This window comes from Thunnus thynnus, chromosome 10 (assembly GCF_963924715.1).
Source record: "Thunnus thynnus chromosome 10, fThuThy2.1, whole genome shotgun sequence".
Classification (NCBI taxonomy): domain Eukaryota; kingdom Metazoa; phylum Chordata; class Actinopteri; order Scombriformes; family Scombridae; genus Thunnus; species Thunnus thynnus.
The window spans coordinates 14,714,907-14,732,881 of NC_089526.1; the positions used below are offsets into that span (position 1 = coordinate 14,714,907).

The following is a 17,975-nucleotide window of genomic DNA, read 5'->3' on the forward strand; positions in this document are numbered from 1 at the left end:
TGAAGAAGAAGCAAGAGAAGAAGAGATTAAGTTAGACTCAAGTGTTTTTCCCCTTAAAACGTCCAGTACAGAGGACATCAAATCAAATCAAGAGAGTAAAAGAAGGAGAACAGAAGAAGGAGGTAGAAAGTAAAACACAGAGAGAGGGAGGTGTAGACAGAGAAAGTGAGAGCGAGAAAGAGAGAGAGACAGAAACTGATCAGAGATTGCATACAGGCAAGACAGAGTAATGAATTTTGAATCCAATCATGGGGTAATAAAAGTTAGCTTTGGCTGGAGAAAATACTGGATGAGGAATATGGAATGCAGAGGGGGGAAAACAATAGAGGGAAGGAAAAGAAAGCAAGACAGAGAGAAGATGAAATGGGTGCTATTTAGGCTGCAGGCTGAGAAGGAACAATATGAGAAAGAGGGAAAATAGAAAGTGGCCGTTAGAGGGAAGGAGGGTGAGAGAGAAAGAGAGAGAAAAAGAGAGAGAGAGGGAGTTAATAGCAGACAGAGACAAAGATGGGGGCGGAGGTGGTTACTGTGCTGCATGAATGATAACAACAATTAAGATCACTGTAAACATGCTCGCCCTCACACAGTTGCATCCACACACAGACATATGCATGCAAGTGTTCGAATGTACACACACACACACAAGATAAATGCATGGATACACTATGCCTGTAGAGCAGCTTAATGATAGAGATATGAGGGTTAATGCATTACGCACATACTCACACAAACAACCACACAGAAAGATAATGACTACCTGGGAGATAGCAGGGTTAATATGTGAGCCACACACACAAACACATACACACACACATACAAAAACACAGCACATCATTTTCAATTTACTTCTGGTGCCAAGTGCCCTCCCTCCCTTTCTCCATTTCCTTCTCACTTTCTCCCTTCTCTCTCGTGCTCCGTCTTTTCATATTCCCCATCTCGTCTCCCTATTTCCATGGCTTCAGGTACCAAACACAACTGCATTGATTAACAGGGGCCCGCTGACATAATATTCCCTCTAAAGTCACTCTCCCTCTCTGTGCCTCTATTTCCCCTTTCCTCCTCTCTATGTTTTTCACTCTGTCTTCATCCGACTCTTCTCGCTTTGTCACAGTCTGTCGATTCTTTGACCCTGATCAGTCTTTTGGATAGAAAAGAAAGCAGCAAGGAAAAGAGGAGGGGGTAGTAGAGGAAAAAGTGAGTGGAGAAAGGGAGCTAAGAAGGGAGACAAGGGGATAAGGAGAGGACGAAGTGAGGTGGGATGTTGGGAGGTGGCATAAAATATGTGAGGAGAGTAGCAGGAAAAAAAAATATTGATTAGTGGGATGTGTATACGTGTTTGGCCTAAACAAATACACTGCCAAACCTCCAGTTTTGAGTGACAGGGCTGTGGGTATGTGTGCATGCATATGTGTGTGGTGGTGGGGGGGGGTTAGATAGAAAGAGAGGTAGAAAAAGAGAGCAGTGGAATGAGAGGGCAAATGAGGGAGGCCAATAAATGGGGGTAAGAAAAAGAGATGGAGGTGTGGAGAGATAGGGAGAGACAGACCTGTTAGTAGGAGAGAGAGAAAAGGAGAATGTAATAATGAAGGGGAGAAGGAGAAAAACAGGGCTTTGTTGTTTTTTTGTGTTCTTTAAGGCGAGGAAGATGTGGCAGGAAAGAATGGGAAAGACAGTGAGACAGAGATAGAAAATGAGAGCCAGAGAAGAGGCGGCAGGAATACGGTACATCATATCATTTGGTGGAGATGTATTCTACCGTACTGAGATCTGAGCCATTAACTGTTAGGCCTGTCACTGTATTTCACTCTCATGAGGTGTTTACGTTGCACTGCTAAACCAGCGTGTGCCATTCCACCACGGCAAGCCTTGTTGGAAGTGTGAACATAGTGTATTACTGTATACAGTATCCACTTCCCTGCAGAGCATACTCTGCCTGTTATCGAACAGCAACATCTCACTGAAGCACGCTGTAATAAAGCAAAGTACAAATAAATTATAATCAAAATCCTCATTTAAATATATCTTAATTTATAGTTCATTATGTGTTCCAATCTGGGAATTTCTGCAAACTGAATCATAAAAAGCGTGCAGTGAGGGGGCTTACTGTGAACACACACACACACACACTGAAACACACACATACACACAGACAGAGAAGGACAGGGAGAGTGGGAGAGAAAGAATGAGAGATTACTGTTTCATTTGATTTGCTACCGTAAATGAATCTTTTGTTAAAATGCAAATGTTCGCATTTTAGTATATTTTTTCCCTTCTAGCTTTTAAAACGATCGTCTCCAGTCTTTGGAGCTTCTTCTAATTCAATAGAGTATGATACTGCGTATATATTTGGCAAGGGACTGCCTACAACCTATAGGGACTGTTTAAATTGCGATGAGTTAGTTAAAAAGTGTTTTCCTTGAGCAGGATTCAAGGTAAGGGATCAGCTAGTTATTGAGATGGGAAAAGTAATTTTTTATAAACATTATGTATTAGTATTAAGAGTTTTACCAGGATCTCACCATTGCAGGAGTTTGTAATATTTGGAAATGGTGATAACTTTAATTATTTATGACACATCAGGATTGTGTTTTGAACTGTGTCACCACCAGTACAATGAATATTATAATGTATTATCTTCTTAAATTTGACAGTGCTGACTACAAAAGAAAAAAACATGAAACTGAAAACCTTTCAAATTTTGTAGCAGTTCTTTCTTTTGGTGATGTTTTCAGATGTTGAAAACTTTCAGTCTATCATGGTTCATGCATCTTGTCTAAATCATTATATCAGCACTTAAACTAAAGTATTTCTATTGTATGGTGGTAATCTCTCAATTTGTCAATCACTGTAATAAGCAGCTTACTGTATCTACAGTATAATTATTTTTTCTGCTGAGCCTGTTTAGTTTGTCTTTTTAAACAAAGTGACATTTACAGCACCACAGCAGCCTGCAAACATGCCAGAGACTGTTAGAGGCAAACTAAAAACACCTTCAGGAATATTTACCGAGCACTTAAGAGCGGGAATATTCTGAGGCTGACAGACAGCTTATCAAGAAGATGAGAGAGAAAACATTCACACAGGCAAGCCAGTCTCCTCTTTCTCTTCCAAAATTGCCAGCCAATGCTTCACAATCAAAACACATCTTATCATATCTCTGTTTAAACATTTCATTTACATTGCATAATGCATTCACTGTGATTCCAGCTGATTATCTAAAGGAAGTAATGACTACTCAGTCCTTCGTTAGTTTGAAAGAATATCAAAACAGTTTTGCAGTTTTGTGTAGCTGAAGGCAAATCAACTACTCTGAAGGTATATCTTCCTATAGAGGAAAGCGGCAAAGGAGTGTATTATTTCTCCAACCACCAAAGAGCCTAAAAACTTGTATAGCCTCTAAACACAAAATAAAAAATTGATTTTCAGTGTCAGTGTGATGTTAGGGGGAACAATCACAATGTTTTAGAGTTTCAGATCCTCTCCTTACAGCTGCAGCGAGTGCCTGCGGTGACTCTGGAAGAGTGAGTCGCGAGAGAGGAGGGAGCCGCTTGGGTAGAAGTCAGTGCTGGCATCCACACCTCTCTGAGCCCCTTTTTCCCCACTGAACTCCAATGGAGGCAGTGTGCCAGACCTCGCACTGCATCGGATCTGCTGGGGGAAATGTGAATAGGGAAGGAGTCTGTGGAGTCTGGAGTGTGGAGTTGTAGAAGTGCAGTGTTCAGCGTTGTGTTTAGCCCACATCGGGGCTCTGCTGCTTCATTCCATTCTGTCATGCAGAGTAATGGACCTGCTCCCTGCTTCCTATGGCACGGGCTGCACTGAATCAGCCCAGGCAGCTCTCCACAGCCAATACAAAACATTTGAAATATATGCAGGCTGGTATATAGTCTACATCTACTGTACACCATTAGAAGAAATTGCACCGTCTCTGTGAGTCACTGTAAGTGCCTAGAATAAGAAACCCTCCCCCTGAAGATGAAGACTATTTTTGCTTGTTTCATTCGTCCACATTTAAGACCGCAGTGTGCTTGAGAAAACTGCTGTATGTAGCTTCTATAATTTCCCTGGGTCCATAGCTGTACCATAGTAAAAGATAAGATAAAGTGCCAGCGCAGTGTGGTACCCATAGTGTGCATATATGTGAGCGTATCAGTGTGTGTGTGTGTATGGCTGTGTGTGTGTGTCGTGCAGGGTAATATGGCAGTGTGGGGGAGCAGAGGAATGAAGAGAAGAGTGCAGCTGGAGCTCAATGCTCCTCGTGTTAATTGGCCCATACTTCAATCACAGCCAGTGGAGTGTGTCCTCTCTGACGGAACAGATCCTCTCTCCCTCTCTCTCTCTCTCTTTCTCCCTCTCTCTCTGTCCTGCTGCACTTGTTCACCCACTCATCCATTCTCTCACACACTCTCACTTTACACACTCACTCACACACACACACACACACATATACATGGTCATGAGCAGGTTTGCAGACACACTCCCTCACTCAGTCTGTCTCACTCGGGCACTTGATTTGGTGTGTTTCACTCTTTCATTCATCCTTTCTTTTACTCAGTTACTCTATCGCCTCACTCTGCAGCATCTCACTTTCACTAACTCTCTTTCCCTCTCTCTCTGCTCCCACAACTCCTCTCCTGTTTTTCCCCAGCCCTCCCCCATTCTTTCCTTCCACACATGTCTTTGTCCTGTACTTCTTTCACTCTCTACTTCCTCCCCTCCCTCACTTCCTCTCTCTCCCCATCTCTCTCTCTTTCTCCCTCTTTGATCCTTGTCGAGTAGAAGAGCCACCAGGCAGGCAATCGGCTCTTGTTCCCATTGTGCATAGTGTGCAGAGTGATCGGCGAGTAGCGCAGCGTGCAGCAGCAGGGCGTACAGTGCTGTGTGTGTTTTTACTGCATGGCTGTAAACAGCAGTAGTAAAGCATTGCTGCTACTGCCTCTGCTGCCTCCCCCCGTGGTCTTGATAGCTGTGGCTATCATAAGCCATTCAACTGACAAACGATGGAGTCATCTATCAAACCATTCTGACACCAGGTCCTCATAGGGACGCACAACGCACAATATTTGTAAATTACACATGCCACAGGCTGATAACCAGATTAGAGCTGGTCGTTTTTATAAATGTGACACCATTTTTTATGTGGAACAGTTAAATTTGAGGGGCCAGCTGATAGAATATGGAAAATAAACTGTGGCTTGCACGTTTAAGACAAATTGTACACATGCAAACACACACATTCAGAAACACACTCACAGGCACACAAATATAAGAATATCAGGAGCATTGTTTTTTTGTCCAGCGAACACATATTCTTTCTATTATTCTGTTTAGCAAATAAATGCTGTAGAAGGTGTAAAAAGAATATTATTTTCTTATAAACTGTACTGTTACAGGAGAAGTGAAATCTCTCTTGGTTTTGCATGTCAAACACTCACTTCTAGCTGGTAGTCTCCATTTGTCCTTTTCATATTTTGCAACCTTTTATAAGAGCAAAATGAAACAGTCACCTTGACATCTCACTTTGATGTTTCTTCACAGCAAAACGGCATTTTATTCTGACATTTCAAGGCCCTTTAATTTCCATGTGGTCGTACAAGACACGTCTCACTCTGAGGTTCAGAGTATCTTGCTTTTAATTCAAATTTTTTTTTTTTTATGGATTCGGATTAAACACCTCTGCCAAGAGACAGTGTCAATTAATTGGACTTCACTTCCGTACATTCTGGGGATACATTTCATTACTTGAATGGTAGGACACTCCTTGTTTTTCTTTCCTCTATGGATTGATGGAAATGAGATGAAGCTGACCCTGGACCCCGTCACAGTGTAGCACTAACAATTCTCTGACCTAATTTTTTTTAACAAAAAAGAAAATGTCTTAGTCCTACCCGCTGTGGTTTCTGACACACAAGACACTTGCAGCGTTCTGAATGAAAAGCAGTGACTGGAAATCACATCCATTACGGATGATCATTACTGAAATATTTGACATTACCACGTCTCATCTCTCTAACTCATAACATTCGGCACGGGGTGTATAATTACCTAAGTGGAGAATGTGTTTAATTTTCCTTTAATATAACCTCGCACATGTCTAGTAATTGCAGTAATGTTCTAAAATGAACTCATGTAACCTGAGAGGAAAATCGGGTGATAAAAATAAAGGGCTGTCAGTGGTTTTACTTTGCCGTTACAGCCTGGGCATCTTGAATTATTCACTTTGTGTGTGTGTGTGTGTGTGTGTGTGTGTGTGTGTGTGTGTGTGCGTGTGTGTGTTATCTTTTAACTCCCTGTCATTCATTTAATCCTCAGGACATTGACAGCTACATGCGCGCGCGCACACACACACACACACACACACACTATATTTTTTGAGTTATACTGCATAAACAACATTAATTTGCGTATGAATGATGCTCAGTCAAAAATTTCAATATTGCCTCTATTTTATTTTCTCTCTCACTTACACACACACACACACACACACACACACACACACACAGAAAACATCAGTTACAAATGGTTTACTACTCTCATGAGACTTCAGACATAAATATCAGTAAGGTCATATGCTTTCATGTGGAAAGGCCAGTATCTAGGGAACTTGCGTCAGGGATTGTCATGACAGAGCGCAGGGTATTATTTCAATAAGCGTAACTGGCCCGTACTAACTCGACTTGAATGAATAAAAATGGTTTTGTAAGGAGACCACATAGTTTGTATGCCTATTGCCAGTGCTTGTATAATATAAGTGCTTCCTTTAAGGCAGGCCAAAGAACACGAATATTTCATTTCCCCACCTCAACACCTGACATCTAATACAGCGGAGAGCAGAGGACTGCAGCACTGCTCTCTGGCCAGCCCCCTCTGCTCTGCTCCCTTGACTATAATACTACATAATTTACTGGCTTTAATGTACATATAAATTGATTTCTGTAGTTGCTTTATTTCTCCAAATCCTCTGTCAAGATGTCCTTACAACGCACGACCTGGGGGATTATCTTATTATGTTTGTTTTAAAAGGAATAATTTCTTCCAGCTCAACCTTTTACAGGCATCCAGAAACTCTGAGGGCTTTGTGTTTGGGGAAAATAGCTTCAATATCACAGCACTATCAATGCAATGCAATCATCTAAGAATAAACACGCATTCATGCAGTACATTTACATAATGTACTGTACATTCATGAATGAAATGCGTGGTTGATTGTTGTTTTTTTTTTGTTTGTTTGTTTTGTTTTTTTTTAACAAGCATTTAGATTAAAATCAGGAACAAATTGGATGAAAGATTTTCAGCTGATTCAATGAGGCACTCAAAATAAGCCTGGGAATATTCCAAATTTACTGGAATCATGTTATGGCACGGAGCAAATACTCTGTTTTTTTAAACAATAACATTAAATGGATTATTTTACCTTTCCCTCTCGAGTCAGTAGTAGTGTTTCACTACTCTGCTTGCACCAGCGTTTCCATTAATTCCCTCATTGATTGGCCAGACACTGGGATCACCTAGCCAGATCTAAATCAGTCACTAATTAAAAGAGCAAGATGAAAAGCAGCCGACACTGCAGCCCTTCAGGACCTGTAAGGTGAAACATTCTGTAACAACTACAAACTAGGAAGCTGCTCAAGACTCTCAGCAGGAAAAAAGAACCTAGCTCTGCATAGTAATGATTCACAATCTTATTCTGCGGATAAACAGATTAAACTGGTGTGGGAAACCTTCACTGATAACTATCGCGCCTTTGTACAAGGTCACGCACAGGCAGGTGCGCACACAATCACACAAGCGGACATGCATGGATACACTTTACATGTATGGTTGATCATGTACAGATACTCTGTCACACTTATACATACACACCCAAACATTTAGCACATCTCAAACTAAAAGAGAAACTGTAAGCTAGTCTCTTTCAGTAGCAGGTGCCACATGTTGCTGAAGTCAAGCCGGATTCAGTCTGCTTAAAATCTAACGCTGCATAACAATGTTGGGCATTCACAGCACATCTGGCTCTGCCCCCGCTCATAACCAAAGGTGTTAGAAACACTTCTGTCAGCCTGTCCTATAAATGTTGGGGGATCAGTTTGGCTCAGGAAATGCACTCCCATGTAGACAGAAGCCCAACAGGGGAGATGAATTTGAGGATCAAGACCAGTGAAGGTTTTTTTGTGGAGCCTCAAATGATTCTCAAGAGTAAGAGGTGGTGAGAGGTTAGTGAGGGGAATGTCAGAACCCTACTGTGTTGTCTTCACACAGCCAAATCTACAGTTGACGCCCGCTAATCCTGTGACGTTTGTCCCACAGCAGCAAATATGAAATCACTGTCTTCTCCAGCTTTTTTAATGTTTTGACACATGAGGCAACAGTATCTCATCAGAAAAGGAGTTGAGTCTGAGAAGACCACAGCTCTTTACGCTGGTTTAACGTCATATCTGACGGACTGTAATTAGCCGAGTGGGGAAAACTATTCACGTCAGCCTCCTAGTTGTAATTCAAGAATTTCTGACACATATGATACGTCATACTTCTGAAAAAAGAACCACCTTCAGTATCAACAAACCCGTGGCAAAAATCCTGGAATGCCACCATCACTGGCAGTGGCATCTAAATAAAATCTAGTAACACTCAGGGTTATTAAAAATGAATGATACAATGTTTGTTTTCATCTGGTTTCACTTGTTAACGAACAGCTACAAATAAGTAACAATAAAAATAGCTTATTTATACTTAATTTCCATTCCCCTCTTGCGAATAACCATCTTGGATTAATGCATTCACACTCTCAAGTTGGAATAACTTCCCTCTCTGCTAATAGTGCATCTTAACAGTTAATCAGCAGATTTATTATTTACGTATAGATGACATAGAGCATCCAGTGCCAGGAATTGATCCTCTTGCTATTTCCCATCACTGCTTCATGCAAAATGTGTGAATGAGTGTCTCTGTTTCCCAAAGCTGCAGCCTTTGATAGAGAATATACCACAGTTAACACTGAACAGATCACATAACAATCAACTTGATGAGCCCGATCAGCACCAGTCCAAGGTTGGGGTCATTTATCGGCTCATTCGGAAAAATTAGATTGAAATTGCTATTACATAATTGAAAAGAGAGCATTCACTCCTAATCACCTTTCAAGAGATAGACTAAAGAAGGCTTCGATGTGAAAAAATTTTCAGAATTTGAATAATGAAACCTCACAACCTGAATTGAGAACAAATTAATCCTGACCCTGAGTCAGACAAACTGCATTCCAAGCATATTGTACATTTCATTCTTTTCAGTGTCAAAAACCAAGAGAGGATCTGCAAGACTGTCTCAAACCAAAAGGCCAGTTTTAGAAGCTGGAGCTATTTACATGACAGAGATGAAGCACATTAAAACAAGCACAGGAACATCAAACTATCTTCATCAGAGGCTTTCTTCCATCTCTGTACTGACGTTCCCTCTTCCCTTCTTGTCTTCCTTTTCTTGTTGTACTGTAGATAACATGCTGTGCAAATTCCATTCAGGTGCAAACACACATATTTGCATTTGTAGCAGCTGTATAGTTGGCACCTGTTTATGAAGGAATTTCACATTCAAACTTGAAAGAAAATAGAGCAAAGCTATTTTTACATGAAGTGATAAGGCAATAAAACTGTTTCAACTTTGTCCCTTGTACCTACACCTAGTAAATCCAGCACAGTCACTTCAATACAAAGCCTGCTATAAATGCCAGCTCCTTGGTTCTTTGAGAAGAGAATGACACAGGGTTTTAACAAAGCTGGCCCCATACATGCAGTGCAGGAAGTCTCACAGATCAGGAGGCATGACACAGCAGCCCAGGGTGACATGCGACATGGGCCGCAGACACAAGCTAACATAGTTTTTATAAATGCCCCCATTTCCTCTTTTTAATAACCACTTATGCTGTCATTTCCTGCCCCATCCATCATCATGAAGGACCGCACCACACTGCTGCTAAACGCTGCATGCCGCAAAACATTCCTGCACATTTCTCTATCTTTCTTTCTTTTCATCCTCCTTTCCTGTTTGGCGTGTGTGTGTGTGTGTGTGTCTATGTGGCGTGCACACAGATATATATATACAGAAGAGTGTATATAAAAGTGTGAATCCCATGGGCAAAGTCTCGGGTCCTCTCTCATCCAAAACTGTGGCTGGTGTTTGTGTGCAAGTATGCTTTTCGTTTGTGTGTGTATTTTTGGGTATGCTCTCAGTGTGTGTGTGTGTGTGTGTGTGTGTGTGTGTCTCTGACTGCATACCCATGGGTCTCTGCCTGAATGTACTTTTTGAGAGTGTGTGTGACTGTGTATTGCATGCAGCCATGTGAAGCTGTGTGCCTGCTAGCTGCCTCCAGACTTGTATTCCCAAAACAAGCCACGGGGCTTTGGCACAGGTTTGTGTACGTATGCGTGTGTGTGTGTGTGTGTGTGTGTGCACCTGTTTGATAGTGACTGCGTGCAAGGAGTGCACACTAAATTCTCTCTCATTCTTCTGTGCGTTTGTACCTGTCTGTGTGATTTTGTTTATGAATGTGTCTGTCTGTCTGTCTGTCTGCCAGCCTGTCCATCTGTCTGTCGGTTTCCATCTGCACCATCTGCATCAAATGATTTCCTGTCATTCTATATACAGCATGTGTTTGACTATTTACTGTTGTTGCTGTTCTTGGTCTAGAGTTGAGCTGCAAGTGTGCCAGGGGCGGCACTTCAGGGTTGCCAAACCACAGCAGCTGCCACCTTAACAGCAAAGAAACCCTCAGATAAAGAATTCCATCGGTATTAAAGTGATTAAAGTTTCTACAGCATCCTAATTTTGATTAAATATTGATTATTGCCATACTGTACCATAGTCCACTCTGAAAAACTGCACTCTAATCATACCCGAAGCAGCACTTGTACTTCTAACTCTCAGTTAGAACTCTTCCCTCCCTCTCAGAGACACACTACTCTATAAAAACTTGTTGTGAACAGAGCTACACAAATGATGCCCAGTTTCCCATCTTGGTATTAGATAATATTTGTTTTTCCTTCAACTTGTCATAATCAAATACATCATACTTACCTATTACATCTAATTAGTGAAAGGTAAAGTCTTATGAGTTGCCACTGATAGCTTGGCAGCCCTGACAGAACACAATCAGCAGTGATTTGCTGTACCGTCACTAATGTTTGCAAGAAAGCTGTTTTGCTAATGTCGACTAGCAGATACTGTTGAAATCAGAATTGATTAAAATTGTTTTAAGTTGAATATTATTTAATGGTTTCACCTTGAAATTCAAATACATGCAGCAAATACTGGAACTTAAAACTCTTATATGACATTACACATCTGGAGCTCCCTAAATAGACAACAGATGTTTACAAAAGGTTTGAAACACTTGACACCATAGACTGTATATGAAGTTGGACGTAGCGAGGTGGGTCACCCATTAGTTTGCACTGGAGCTGGTTTGAAGCCCAGAGTTGCTGCTCATGGCACCATCTTTTCCAGTTGGAGCCAGGACCTTCCAAATAATGAGTTGCCTTTCATATTGTGGAAATATACCCCACTACATGAGACCAAAGCGAACACTAACGTACTGGGAACACCAGTGCAATGCACACTTGGGCTAACATTAGCTATTTTAGCTAAATTGTGCTTAAAGGGCAGGTATCATAATCAAGTAACATTAAACTACCAAAATATTGCGACAATAGTCCAACTCAGTGCATGTCCCGGAGCCAGGGAGAGCAGCAGCTGAGCGAACTGTCATTGACAGCTGTCAATCAACACCACAGACATCAAAGCTACTATAAGTCTTCAAATGTTACAAATGGAGCAATAATTTCCAAAATGACCACCAGCACACTTATTAGAGGGCCCAGATTTAGAGATTGAGAACATAATGAATTATTGAAAAAAAAAAATTATTTATTTAGTGTTTTTAGAGAGAAGTTGAGGGATTTTTTGGAGCCAGCATCTAATGGCCATCAGTGGTTTGCACTTTGTGCTATTTCCGCATTGGTTTCAGTCTCAAGCACTGATAGCTGCCACTAGCTTGATAAACATCAGCAATGAAACATTTCTGGTTTTGTCACCCGAGCAACCTTTACCCTTTAAATTCATACTTTTAGAGAACTGACATGTGGTTTCTTGATGATTAAGGACTAGCAGTAGAGTATAAATACTTGTACAGTATTTTAATCTGTATTTTCAGTTTTAGGTGTATTGCACTGTACTGACTGATAAAAGTTTAATTTTAAGGCACAACTGAATTCTATGTTTATGCCTTTATTGGTGTTTACCGTCATTTAATGTTTAAAAACCTGCTTCTCTCAAAAATAAAGTCAGTTCATGCATTAAATAAAAACTATAGTGTGCAATTTAAACTCCAGCACAATTTAGGCTGTAGAGAAAAGTGAATCTGATAAATTGTGTCCCCTGCTGATTTCAGTGGAGGGCATTCTTTCCTGAAATTATGTATTTATTTAACGAGCACTGTAGTCTGAGATGTTATCACTGAAAATATAGATTTGCAGTTAATGAGTTAGATTTATTTGTCATTTTTAAGGAAGCCTTCCAAGATTTTTTTCAAGATGAAAACAGCATACTGCATTCAAGGTTTTCAATTTAAAAAAAATTGAAAACCTCCGTCACTTCCGCTTCACATGACCCCTCCACCTTCCTGCCACCACACGCATCAAATTCTGCTCCAGGCCAAAGTGAATATGCAACACCTTCATCAATACAACCCAGAGAAGAGTCCAGAGAAGAACACTGGGAGAGGGGAGTACTGTAATCGCTCCAAAACACCAGCCTCTGATCTTGTTAAAGACTAATTGATGTTCTATGTTAACAAGCTTTACCTTAATTAGTGGTATTAAAAAGAACACTGGGTGCAATGTGTGGCGAGGGTGGGAGAGGATTTTGGGTGGGCGGCAGAATTGAGGAAACTATCCACTAATGTTGCATCAAACAAATGATGAAAGGGGAGGCGGGAGAACGAGAGGGAAGCGGAAACTGTGCGGAGGAAGTCACAGGTTGCAGGGGTGAGAGAGGAGACGGAAAGGATTGAGGCAAGAAGAAACAAGGGGATTGGCAGAAGAAAAGAGAGACAAGCAAAGGGGGGATTGAGCTAAGCTTGAAGGTTTTCTGTGCAAAAGTCAATGAATCAATAAGGTGAAATTGATGAAGAGCAAGGGGGTTAGAGAAAACAAGCACACAAATGTTGACTCTATTCCTCTCATCTCTTCTCCTGTGCCTTCCAACCATGTCCCCCTCTGATATTCAGTTCCAACCAGCCCTCTCAGCCCACCCCTTACTCTCCCCTTCGTTCTGCTGCCTTTCCAATCTCTCACCCTGGCTCTCCCCTCATGCCTTCTCTCCTCTACCTCGTCGTCCTCCTCCTCCTCACACCTTCTCTCATCTCTCTCTCTCTCTCTCTCCCTCCACACCTTCTGTCTCTCTCATCACCTCTCCTCTTCCCTCCCCTCCCCTCCTGTCTACCCCCTTCTCACAGCTGGTACAGTACAGATCTCTCTCTGGGCAACTGTACGACAGATCGGCGGAGAGAAGGGGGGCTCTACTGACACTGAAGGCAACACTTTGCGGGCAGCAGTGCATGCAGTCGGCTGCTGCAGTACGCCTGTGTGTAAATTTCACAGGGCTTGCAAGGGAAAAATGATAAACTGAATGAGAGCACATCACCTGTGGGTGAAAGAGCTGATTGAAATGGATATCAGCTAGAGAATTCAGCTGAGAGAAGAGTGAGACACGAAACACCCCACAGAAATGGGAAAACAAACAACACATTAATTCCAATTTCCATCTGGATAAATGCATTCAGTGGCCCCACAATGCAGGCCAATACATTTGATCTTGCTACTCCCAATCACTGCAGCAAATCTGCAAGGGAAGCAACACTGTGCTTCTCCATTTTACAGGTCAACAGCATGATCATCTGCCTTGGTAGTCTCTATGGTCCAGGGCCTTTTCTTAAAAAGAAAAACAAGCGGAGATGCTGATGTTTGTGTCTGTTATTCACCTCTCCTCTAATAAAGTACTGCAAGGCCAAAACAAAAGTTATTTGGGCACCAAAGGCGGCGCAAATTTAGAAATCTACCAACAAAGTGCAATCTCTCTCACACACTCCTTCACCCAGCTGGAAAAAAAACAACAGAAAAACCCGCCTGCTCCAGCTGTCTGAGAGTGTTTGAGGCAAGTCAGCCCGTTGGGGAAGATTCCTCGGTGGCAACAGAGGGATAACTGCGTGCTGCCATACGCCCAAATATTCAGCGTATCGGGATATAAATAGATCAAGAGGAAAAACTGATCGGCAATCTTGCGGGCATAGCGGTGGCTATACAAGCAAGCAGACACGCACACGCACGCACGCACACACGCGCACACACACACACACGCACACACACACACACACACACACACACACACAATCATACACAAACACACACTCACGCACTAACATTGACCACGCAGCCTGAGAAAATGAGCATCAACAGATATGATCACCTCAATTAATACATCCGCAGCAGAGTGAGGGGGAAACTGCAGCCAGTACCGGTGTTTAAAGACTTAAACGGAGCCCAAACTCTTTCTTTAGCTATTAATAGCATTGAAAATTCCTGGCAGACAAAGCCTAAAGGTTTAGTCTAGCATTATGATTAATTGAACTGCCGGTAATCTGTGTTGTGTGTGTGTGTGTATGATTGGAATATGTATCCCGGCTGCTGTGAGGAACCTATGCGTTAGGGGGGCTAAGAGGCTTGTGAGTTTTCAGGCGCAGCAATGACAGAGGGGTCAAAGCCCCGGTGCGCCGGCCGTTTCCACCTTCTCCATCCCCGGCCATCCATCTCTCCATCACAGGCAGCTGTACAGATGCCGACACCCGAGCCCTCTATTCCTGTCTCAATGACGCGTAGCACCCTATCACTGCCCGAGCTGCAATTAATCTAAGCAGTACTACGAGTCTGTGTGCGTGTGTGTGTTTGTGTGTGTGTGTGTTGCGGGGTGAAGCGGCGGAAAAATGCCTCCGCACTGCAAATATCATTCAAATAAATGTACTTACTGTTTTTCACCAGCCTTTCCCCCCTCTTTTCCTGCGTCCCTCCATCCTTTTTCACATCCTTCCTTTTTGAGGTATCCGTTTTGCGGGTGTCCCCCCCCACCGCTGCCGCCGCCGCCGCCGCCGCCACCACCACCACACACACACACACACACGCACAGACACACACGCTAGGAAAATATATATCTAAATATATATATGTTCTACATGTATTCAATTTCTCCGATCTCTCTTTACCTCTCTCCCTCCCTCTCTCCTCTCCTCTCTCTCACACACACACTCTCTCTCTCCTTCTCCCTCTTTCCCTGTTCTTTTGTTAAAATTCAGTATATGCGCCCCGTCACCTAGCAACCGTCAACCTCTCTCTCTCCCTCTCTCTCTCTCTCTCTCTCGCTTCCTCCCCCCTCCCTCCCTCTCTCCATCACTGGCGACACGTGTTGAATGCTAAACTTAGCGGTCCGGAATAAAATTAATAAAGGGATGGACGCTCTATATCTCCCCCTTTCTCTGCCTCACCCCATCTCCCTCCTTCACTCTTGCGCGTATCATAATGCAATATAAATATTTACTAGAACCACTCAGCCCTCTCATTGCGCCCCCCTCCTCTCCTCCACCTCTCTTGCGTCCCTCCGCATTTTCCTTCCCTCCCCACCCCTGCCTCCCTCCATCCATCCATCCATCCATCCATCTCTAGCTCCCTCCCTGCATCCCTCCCTCGCCGTCCTGCCTTTTCTCCTGCCTCATATCGCCTCTTTCTGCTTCTCCAAGCAAAACGGAGGCGCCACACCAGCGTCTGTGGATCCACATGTGAGTGTCACCCTGCCCGGTGCGTCTTTGCATGGAGAGCTGCAGCGTGCGTGCCCGTGTGTGAGTGTGTGTGTGTGTGTGTGTGTGTCTGTGTGTGTGCGTACATGCGTGCGTGTGAATGAGAAATCTATACCACTACAGTAGCATGTCAGTGCCCATGTGTGAACAGCTTGCAGAGAGTGGAGGAACACTGCAGATCAGTTAGTGAACTCCTCATTTTTGGCTTCAGAGTTGAAATATTTGTATGTAAGTTTTTGTAACCATTTGTTGATGAGTAATGAATCAGTAGGCTGTGCTAAATTATATTTGCATTACAATGTTTTCTTTCCAAATGTGAGGCTCTGGAGAAACAGAGAGTGTGGAGTACTTTAAAGAATATTATCTATATGCTTCTTACTGTCAACAAATCTCACATGCAGAGCCAAACCAACAATTAACTCATCCTTACAAGTATTGTGTGTGTATCCAAAGTCCGATAGGCTATATCTTATTCCTCTGTGCCGTAGACCTCTGTTGTCCAAAAACTATTAAAATCATGTCAGTGAGCCACACTGCTGCACTAAGTGACATTTTCCTTCACCACGAAGACTTTGGGCACATTATTTTGTTTAGAAACGGATCCAAAGACTAATAACAGCAATCACGTTTTCATTCTCCAGAGAGCAGTTCCTTGTACAGCAGATGCCACTGCGCATGTGCAGGAACATGGCTCCGTTTGCAGCTTTGCTGGTTTGTTGTGCTACATATCACAACCTCTTTGACTAAAACACAGTATCACGGTTTGTGAAATAGTCATGAAATTTAATCTATAAATTCGTGCACATGGACATGAATTTTCCATTTTTTTTCATGAAATTTAGCACGACTTTAAAACTAATGTATTTCAGTTGGAAGTATCTTTCATGCCTGCACCACGTTTTTATTAAAAAAATTGTTTTATGGTGTGACAATGCTGTGGCTAAGGGCTGGTTAGGTTTAGGCACAAAAGCACTTGGTTAGGGTTAAGGAAAGATCATGGTTTGGGTTAAAACAATCACTTGAAACATTGTTGGAAGGGAACTGTGTTCTCCTGCAGCAAAGTCCACTTAATCCACTTTTTACAAGTAAGGATCTATCCATCCACCCAACCTGAATACTGAAATTTATCACTTTATAAAGATGTCATCTGAACCGAACCACTTCACAGCCTCTTTGAAAGTCGTGCTGAGTGTCGCAAACAAAAATGGAAATTCGTGTCCATGTACACAAATCGATTAAATTTCGTGACTATTTCACTGCCGTGATATTAGGCTGCAATGTAGCACAAAGTGACTGAAAACATGATTGCTGTTATTAGTCTTTGGAGCTGTTTCTGAACAAACTACTGTAACCAAACTCTTTGGGGAGAAGGAACATGTCACCCAGTGCAGCAGTGTGACTCATTTACATGGTTTTAATACTGTTTGGACAACAACGGAGGTCTACGGCACAGAGGAATAGGGTGTATCAGGCTTTGGATGTACACACAATACTCGTAAGTAGGATCAGTTCATTGTTGGTTCTGCACGTGGGATTTGTTGACAATAACAAAAATATAGAAATCACCGGCTATATCCTTTAAATTTGGGATGTGCTGTTATCTTCCTCTCAGTCATCCTTGCTCTCCTCTTTCTCTTCCTCTGTGTGTAAACTTGCATCAGCACTAATCAATGGACCAATAGTTAACCTAAAATCATGAGCAGGCTCAGTAAAAGATCTTATGATTAGGGTTTAACATTTTCAGCAGACTTTGGGTTATCTTTCTTGATCACACACTGAGCATGTGTGTGTGCAAAAAAATACACACAGATGCTCATATAACCACACACAGAGTGCTTAAATGTAACAACTGCTTTAGGACACACAGGGCAAAGGTCTCGCTGGATTGATAGAGCTGTCTCGCCCCTGGAGGGTTAGTAAATGATGGACGCACACCTTAGTTCCATCTAATTGAACAATCATCAATATGAGACTGACTCCAAGGCGCGCACACACATGCAGCAGAAGCCATACACAAGGTGCAGTATTGTGTAGATGTGTGTATAGTGTGAACACAGATCAATGCCTGGAGGCGTTGTCCCCT

General features: G+C 42.4%; 1 protein-coding gene across 1 annotated transcript in view; it reads right to left on the reverse strand.

Annotated features, from left to right (window-relative positions):
* LOC137191307 (glutamate receptor ionotropic, NMDA 2D) overlaps positions 1–15,420 on the reverse strand; it is a 51,175-nt gene extending 35,755 nt beyond the window's left edge. The window contains exon 1 of the mRNA XM_067601296.1: positions 15,071–15,420. The gene's annotated coding sequence lies outside the window, so the exon portion shown is untranslated. The remainder of the gene's footprint in view (positions 1–15,070) is intronic.
* Positions 15,421–17,975: the final 2,555 nt, after the last annotated feature.